Source organism: Lissotriton vulgaris, chromosome 10 (assembly GCF_964263255.1).
Source record: "Lissotriton vulgaris chromosome 10, aLisVul1.2, whole genome shotgun sequence".
Lineage (NCBI taxonomy): Eukaryota > Metazoa > Chordata > Amphibia > Caudata > Salamandridae > Lissotriton > Lissotriton vulgaris.
The window spans coordinates 287,582,109-287,590,910 of NC_141698.1; positions in this window are offsets into that span (position 1 = coordinate 287,582,109).

Below are 8,802 nucleotides of genomic sequence, written 5' to 3' on the forward strand. Positions count from 1 at the left end.
GCGCAGACGGGTCTGCACGTGCGCATCCCGCTCTGCGGAGGACCATAGCCCTTTTGAGCACCTCCGGTCGTGGGCAGGAAAAGTACATTGGTGGCACACCGGCCACAAAGGATTCTGGGGGTTGGGGTCCCCCCCTGCAGCAACAGGCAATGGGCTCCAGCGCTGCGGGAGACCGCTGGCCCTTTTGAGCACCTCCAGGCGCAGACAAGCACAGCATGTTGGCGGCACGCTGGCCGCAAAAGATTCTGGGAGTTGTGCCCACCCATGCAGCAACATGCGATCACAATAATGTTATGCAACATTATAAAACAATGACTTCCTACAATTGACAAATAGAAGGCAAGCTTGGATTTATATATGGCTGCAGAAAGGTAACCTACAAAGCTAGAGGGTGTCCCAAGAAATCCACCAACATTTGGAGCACATGGATAAGATACTCTGGGTTAGAAATGAAAGTGATAGCAGAGAAGTCTCACCCACAAATCATCAGAGAACGGCCAAACAGGCCGGGGATACTCCCTCCCTTTGATAGGTAGCTAGTTATCTCAGGTAATATGGACTCTTATGTTGACAATGAAGTGGTCTATGATCTGTATGTTTATCATCACTGTGTACCTGGAAGCTTGGAATATATAAAGAGATATGTCCTTTGTGTTATTGTACTCTGTGCCACCTTTCCATTCTCCTGCACACACATGCATCCACCATCAGCATATTTTAAATATAAACCCTTCAACTACTTCTAAATGTGAATCATCATTGTTGTAACTCTAAATGGTAAATACAGTCTGTAACCATTGGCCACTTCCCTCTGCGCTTAGAGAAGATAACCCTCAAACCATGTGTCTCATAAGCCATTGAATGACTTCTGGACATTAGTTACAGGTTGCAATTTGAGTGTTTAGATCGAATAAAGTTTAGCAACATCAGCCTCTCAGCTGTCCCTCTATGTCAAATATTGGAACACATATCGAAAACCCAAATTCAACTCACCCACATTGACCACTTCCAACTTTATTTTGGGAAAAACACGTTAAACGACTATGTAGCGCCTACAACTTAATATTATGCAAAACATGACAATCTTGCATGCGATAACCTTATATCTCTTATATCCTTATATCTACGTCTGTGTTTACCATTGCCAAAAGAAACAAGTCATACAATATATAGAAAAACATGGACCAAAGTCCGCATTGTACTCACTTTAAAGACAATAATTTCTGAGTCCTACTCGCCCCAAGAATAGGCAAAACTTCAGACAACACGTGTCTGCTCACCTCATCAAAAATGCAGAATGATCTGTGTAGAGGGGTGTTCCAGTGGCAGCAGTCGGTTGAGGGCAAGAAGGACTTTTACGCTGGCTCCCCAACTTTGCAGGTTAGCTTAAAAACAAAGAAAAAGACAGACTCCTCTTGCTAATGTAAAAACAGCTCTTAACTGTCGTGGCAGGAAGAGCGACCGTCACCACACAGGTAAACAGCCAGTCTCAATTTGCTGCTTCACAGGCAGCTTTATTTATACACAGTCAGACAATGCTTGTTACAAAAGATTAAACAGTATGTTAATTTAAAGGGACCCCAGATCTCTTGACTGGGGGTAAATGTTTGATTTGTTTTGCATTCCATCCATCATTTGTGTGTCTTTTGCTTTCTCGCCCTAAGTGCGCCGGGCATGCCCAGAGGTGTGTCCCAGGCTCACTGTGCCACTGGATTCAAGCTAACCTGGCTGATGAGGGGTGTTCCCCGGAAACCGGTCCCAGGATGCTTGTTTCTGGTCCAGGGAGAACCAGGCGTGGCAGTTCGGGCTGAACTGTTCCCATGAGGAGCAGGGCGAAGACTGATTTGCATATGGCTGGGTCTAAACTGAGTGGCATGGTGAGCAAAAGAACAATGGATTTAACCGACATCTCTTAACTGGAGTGAATGTTTGATTTGATCCGCATTCTGTCCATCATTTGTGTCTTTTGCTTTCTCATCCTAAGTGCACCCGGAATGTCCAGACATGGGTTCTGGGCTCACTGTGCCACTGGATTCAAGCTAACCTGGCTGATGAGGGATGTTACCCAGAAAACGGTCCCAGGATGCTTGTTTCCAGTTCAGGAAATACCTGGCTTGACAGTTCAGGTTGGACTGTTCCTATGAGGCACAGGGTCAAGACTGATTTGCATATAGCTGAGTCTGAACTGAGGTGGCAAAATGAGCTAAAGAACGTTGATGAATTCAACACAGATCTGTGACTGAGAGTGAGTATCTGAAAAGTTTCAGCTCTCTGTCCATCATCTCCTTGTGTTTGCTTTGTTTGCCCTAAGTTGGCAGGGTATGCCCAGACGTGGATCCCTTCCTCACTTTGTCACTGGATTCAAGCTAGCCTGGCTGATGAGGGGTGTTACACTGAAACTGGTCCCAGGATGCTTGTTACCGGTTCAGGGAAGACCTGGCTTGGCAGTTCGGGCTGGACTGTTCCCATGAGGCAGAGGGTTAAGACTGATTTTGCATATAGCTGGGTCTGAACTGAGGTGGCAAGGTGAGTGTCACGGATACGGGGCGCCACTGTGTTGACATTGATGCTGATATGGACTGGTGGTCCATCTCGGCTGTTCCCCCCTTTACACCCCTTTCTATTTCCGAAACACAGCCTGCCTCTTCCTGGCCGGAGGAGTGGCCTCGGACGGACAATGACACCCGCTGGGGAGACGCAGACCAAAAGGTACACGGACCCTTTAAATCCCACGTCGAGGATGACGAGGCTCCACCCCACTGGTTCGTCACGGAGCCAAAAGGGAGCATGACCAGGAAGTTGTCGGACGGCGTTTCCCGAGGAGGAGAAGGCGCGAGAGACTGGAGAGCTGAGACGGAGTACTGCAGGGAAGAGATCCTGACGAGCCCAGCTGTGGACTGCAAGCCAGGAGGCCAACGGACTGGCGATTCGCCCCGCCACGTTCCCGCGGGAGGAGCGTGGCTAACAAAGGTACGGGGCAAAGTGGCGGACTAAGTTGCATGCAGTGGCCAACCGAATGTGTAGAAAACCAGTGTATATAGTGTACAGTCTCTGCAACCCCTTCCCTTACGAGCACATTAGGCACAGGATCGACAGTGTATGGAAATCACTCCAGCACTTGGTGTCCCTCATTTCCCTGGCCCCCTAAGAGAATTACGAGGAACATCAGAGTGATTACTCTTTCTCCTTTTCTTTCTTTTACATCCCTGACCCGGGAGGATACCCTCGCCCCGACGACCATCGCAGAATCACTGGACTGGCGGGCTCCCATACCCGGCATAGCAGAAGCACCCTGGAACCTGTATTCCCCAGAGGCGTAATGACGGAGCCGGACGAGTTTGCCCGGTTGAGACACTCTAGTAGACGACGAAGAGCCTACTTAAAAATAAAGCCATCTTTAAAATCACTACTTCAGGTGTCAGACTCACTCCCTGCTGCCTCCCCTGCTCCCGATCCCATACAACTGGTGTCAGAAGTGGGATCAACACCTCAGTCCGTCTGTACACCCGAGATGGACGCCCTTATACAGCATCTGGTGAAGGGACAGGAGAAGCTAGAATGGGCAGTGGAGCATCAGATCACCACGGTGCAAGCCGACCGGGACATGTTCACGAACACAATCACCGCCCAGCTGGAAAGCATCCAGAAGAAAGCGGCCATCCCATCAAGCACCGTTACTATGGAGAGCAGAGTACACGTCCCTACATGTACATGGGGAAGATCCAGACGCATTCCTCATGAACTTCGAACGAGCAGCCAGGGCGTTAGGTTGGCCGGAGGAAAAATGGCCCTTCTTTCTGGCCCCCTTACTGACTGGAGAAGCGCAGTTCGCATACCAGGTGGCCAACCCTGCAGGCACTGCTCCCTACCACCTGATCAAGAATGTGAAATTGGATCACTTAGGGTTAGACCCTGAGGCGTACCGCATCTGTTTCAGGAAAGAGAAAGGGGTACCTGGGGAGAATCCGAAAACCCTCTTTTTCAGACTGAAAATGATGGCAGACAAGTGGTTGAAACCAGAGGCATGTACCAAAGAAGACATCCTCGCTAAAGTCTACCTGGAACAGTTTATGGATGCCCTTCCCTATGGGTCTCAGAGATGGCTGAGACAGCACTCAGGGCTCACTGTAGAGCAGGCCATCGAGATGGCCGCCAATTACGCAAGAGCTCAACCCCGGGGTTCGGGTTGGGAACAGGATAAATATGCAAAACACCCGCCACCAGTCAAACCGGAAAAGAGAACAAAACCGATGATGGAACCCCCAAGACCCCGACCGTTTCGACTGGACTCGACGCCCAGGGGTCCACAATGTTTCGAATGTGGCAAATGGGGCCACATAGCCCGCCTGTGTCCAAGAAAACATCCACCAGAGGAGCCGATGGAGGTCGGCTATCTCCCCAAAACCGTTCTATACACCGCAGAAATGGGAACCTCATTCTACGTGAGTATGTGGATAAATATTCATGTGGTGAGAGCCCTCTTAGATTCGGGCTGCAGACAGTCTGTGGTCTGGGAACGCCTGGTCCTCCCCAGTCAATATATCCCCGATGCCCTCGTTTATGTCCGCTGGGTCCATGGGGACGTAAAACCTTATCCCATAGCCATTTTCACCCTATGGCCAACCGACAAACCAGCTTGTGTGGTACGGGTAGGGGTTGTAGACTCCTTGCCTGAGGACATGATCCTGGGGGTGGATAATCCTAGATTCCTGGCACTGTTCAGGGAGACAGTGTTCGAACGCCCCCGTTCAGTAGAGAGACCCAAGGCAGCATTCATAACCCCTGATCCGTAGGTTTTGGATCGCAGCTTCAGACACGCTCAAGCAGAGGACAGAACACTGTACAACGCCTGGGAGGCCGCTCATGCCGACCAAGACGCCACGAACCCTTCCTTTCCCAAGTTCGTGATACAGAACGACCTCCTATACAGGCAGGGGGAAGCGGGAAAAAGCCCTCAACTACTAGTGCCCTTGTCCTTCCGTGAGCAGGTCCTGTTCTTTGCTCATGCCCATCTTACGGCAGGCCATGCAGGTAAAGAGAAAACGACAGAGGGCATACTGCGTCATTTCTATTGGCCAGGAGTGTACCGAGATGTGCAGGACTATTGCAGAAAATGCGAAATCTGCCAGAGAAAGAACACTCACAGACCCCCAGCTGCGCCTTTACAACCGATGCCCATTGTCGGGGTACCCTTCGAGAGGGTAGGAATGGACTTAATCGGGCCCCTGCCCAAAACATCTAAAGGACACCAGTACGCCCTAGTCATTGTGGATTACGCGATTAGATTCATAGAGGCGTTTCCTCTACGGGCACCCACCACAGCAAACGTGGCAGAGAAGATTGTGGAACTATTCGCCCGTGTCAGCTTTCCCAAAGAAGTCCTCACCGACCAAGGGACTCCGTTTACGTCATGCATCCCTAAACATCCATCACTTGAAGACGTCGGTCTATCACCCCCAGACCGACGGTCTGGTGGAGAGATATAACCAAACATTGAAAACCATCTTAAAGAAGATGCTCTCCACAGAGGGCCAGGCCTGGGATCGCCTGCTTCCGCTAGCATTGTATGTGCTCAGGGCTCAGAAACAGAGCAGCCTTGGCTGTTCGTCCTTCGAACTCCTATATGGCCGCATTCCTAGATCCTTATTGGAAATAACGAAGGACACCTGGGAGACCCAAGAGGCACAGGAGCAGAAGTCTCTCCTGGAGTATACCCTGCAACTCTGTTCAAAACTGGGAAAACTCCGATGTCTTGCGCATACGAACCTGGAACAACAAAGACACAAACAGAAGATGTATTATGACAGAGGGACGAGACTACGCAAGCTCCAAGTCGGTGATTGGGCGCTGCTGCTTCTACCGTCCGTTACACATAAGAACAAATGGGTTGGACCTTATGAGGTGATTGAGACGATTGATAATACCACATATAAGCTCCGGCTTTCCTCCAACAAGACTCAAAGCTACTACATCAATCTCTTGAAAAAGTTCATAGGACCAATACCGAGAGGTAATAACTTGGTGCTCCCGGCACTACCAGACAAGGTCTCAACCTTGGAAAACCTGGTTGTAAACACGGACCTATCCACACACATGAAGAAGGAGCTACAGGACGTCTTGCAACCCTTGTCCCCTGTTTTTTCTGACTTCCCTGGGAAAAAAACCCTGGTGGAGCATTGTATCGAAACACCACCAGGGAAGATAGTGAAGCAAAGGCCCTACCGGATCCCCGCGGCCAGACGAGAAGCTGTCAGGAAAGAGGTGTTGGACATGTTACGTCTGGGTGTAATCCGGCCGTCTAAAAGCTGTTGGTCATCCCCGATTGTGATGGTCCCGAAACCCGATGGATCGAAGAGATTCTGTATGGATTTCAGGGCCCTGAACGCCATCTCTTCGTTTGATGCATACCCTATACCCCGGGTGGACGAACTGGTGGAAAAATTGGGAGACGCCGTCTTCATCACTACCCTTGACCTGACCAAAGGGTATTGGCAGGTCCCCTCCGTGAAGAAGACAGAAAGAAGACGGCGTTTGTCACCGATGACGGCCTGTACGAGTTCACGGTCCTTCCGTTTGGTTTACACGGGGCACCTGCCACATTTCAGCGCCTCATGAACCAGGTGTTAAAACCCTATCCGTCGTTCAGTTCGGCCTACTTGGACGATATCGTCATCCACAGTAAATCATTGGAGGACCACCTACAGCACATATGCATCATTTTGACGGCGCTGCAGCAGGCAGGGTTGCACGTCAACGCGAAGAAATCACGAGTCGCCTTCAATAGTGTCAAATACTTGGGTTATGTTCTCGGGAAGGGCACTATTGCGCCACAGACCGAGAAGGTGAAGGCCATTCAGAACACCCCTTTTCCGACCAATAAAAGAGAACTCCGGGCCTTCCTGGGACTAATTGGTTATTATAGGAGGTTCATCCCCAGGTTCGCCGAGGTAGCAGCACCCCTTACGGATCTCCTACGACAAGACGTCAGGCCCAGGGAGATACAGAATCCCTCTACGGATGCCCTGGATGCATTCGATGAGTCGAAAAACATCATAACCACCGCTTCGGTGTTAGAATCACCCGACTTCTCCAAAACATTTGTACTGGCCACTGACGCCTCTGACGTAGGGATAGGGGCAGTACTGTCACAGGTGGGCGACGACGGTGTAGAGCATTCCATTCTATATACCAGCCGCAAGCTGTTTCCTAGGGAATGTAGGTATTCCACTGTGGAACGAGAGTGCCTGGCTATTAAGTGGGCTGTCGACAAACTCCAGTACTATCTGGAAGGGAAGTCCTTTATCTTACAGACTGACCACACTCCATTGAAATGGATGTATCAGAACCGAACGCTGAATACGAGAGTGCTACGTTGGTTCCTGTCCCTTCAGCCCTACTCCTTTTCTGTGCAACATAAAAAGGGCACGGACAACGGGAATGCGAACTTTTTGTCAAGGGTCTTTCCTCTCCCCGATCGGGAGAATCCAGGGGGGAAGTCGTCGGACGGCGTTTCCCGAGGAGGAGAAGGCGCGAGAGACTGGAGAGCTGAGACGGAGACGGAGTACTGCGGGCAAGAGATCCTGACGAGCCCAGCTGTGGACTGCAAGCCAGGAGGCCAACGGACCGGCGATTCGCCCCGCCACGTTTCCCCGGGAGGAGCGTGGCTAACAAAGGTACGGGGCAAAGTGGCGGGCTGGGTTGCACGCAGTGGCCATTCGAACGTGTAGAAAACCAGTGTATATAGTGTACAGTCTCCGCAACCCCTTCCCTCACGAGCACATTAGGCACAGGATCGACCGTGTGTGTGGAAATCACTACAGCACTTGGTGTCCCTCACTTCCCTGGCCCCCTAAGAGCATTACGAGAAACATCAGAGTGATTACTCTTTCTCCTTTTCTTTCTTTTACATCCCTGACCCGGGAGGATACCCTCGCCCCGACGACCATCGCAGAATCACTGGACTGGCGGGCTCCCATACCCGGCGTAGCAGAAGCACCCTGGAACCTGTATTCCCCAGAGGCGTAAAGACGGAGCCGGATGAGATTGCTCGGTTGAGACACTCTAGTAGACAACGAAGAGCCTACTTAAAAATAAAGCCATCTTTAAAATCACTACTTCAGGTGTCCGACTCGCTCCCTGCTGCCTCCCCTGCTCCCGATCCCGTACAGTGAGCTAAATAACGATGATGGATTCAACCCAGATTTGTGACTTTGGGTGAGTGAAAAGTTTCAGCGTTCCGTCCATCATTTCCTTGTGTTTGCTTTGTTTTCCCTAAGTTGTCGGGGTATGCTCAGAAGTGGGTCCGTTGCTCACTTTGCCACTGGATTCAAGCTATCCTGGCTGATGAGGGATGTTACCCCAAAACCGGTCGGGGGATGCTTGTTTCCGTTTCAGGGGAGACCTGGCTTGGTAGTTCCGGCTGGACTGTTCCCATGAGGCACAGGGTCAAGACTGATGCACATATAGCTGGGTCTGAACTGAGGTGGTGAAGTGAGCTAAAGAACGATGATGGATTCATCCCAGATCTGTGACTGGGCGTGAGTGTCTGAAAAGTTTTAGCACTCCGTTCATCATCTACTTGTGTTTGCTTTGTTCGACCTAACTTGGCAGGGTATGCCTAGACATGGGTCTCTTGCTCACTTTCTTATTAATGCAACTTCATGCATTTACTGAAATTAGCAGATTTTCGATCGATTTATATGTTGCACTTATTTGCACTCGATTGTGCATTTTATGTGTTTACCAAGACCAATTTTTTCACTAGATTGATTCTACTCACATTTAAACACAGTATTTTCGCGA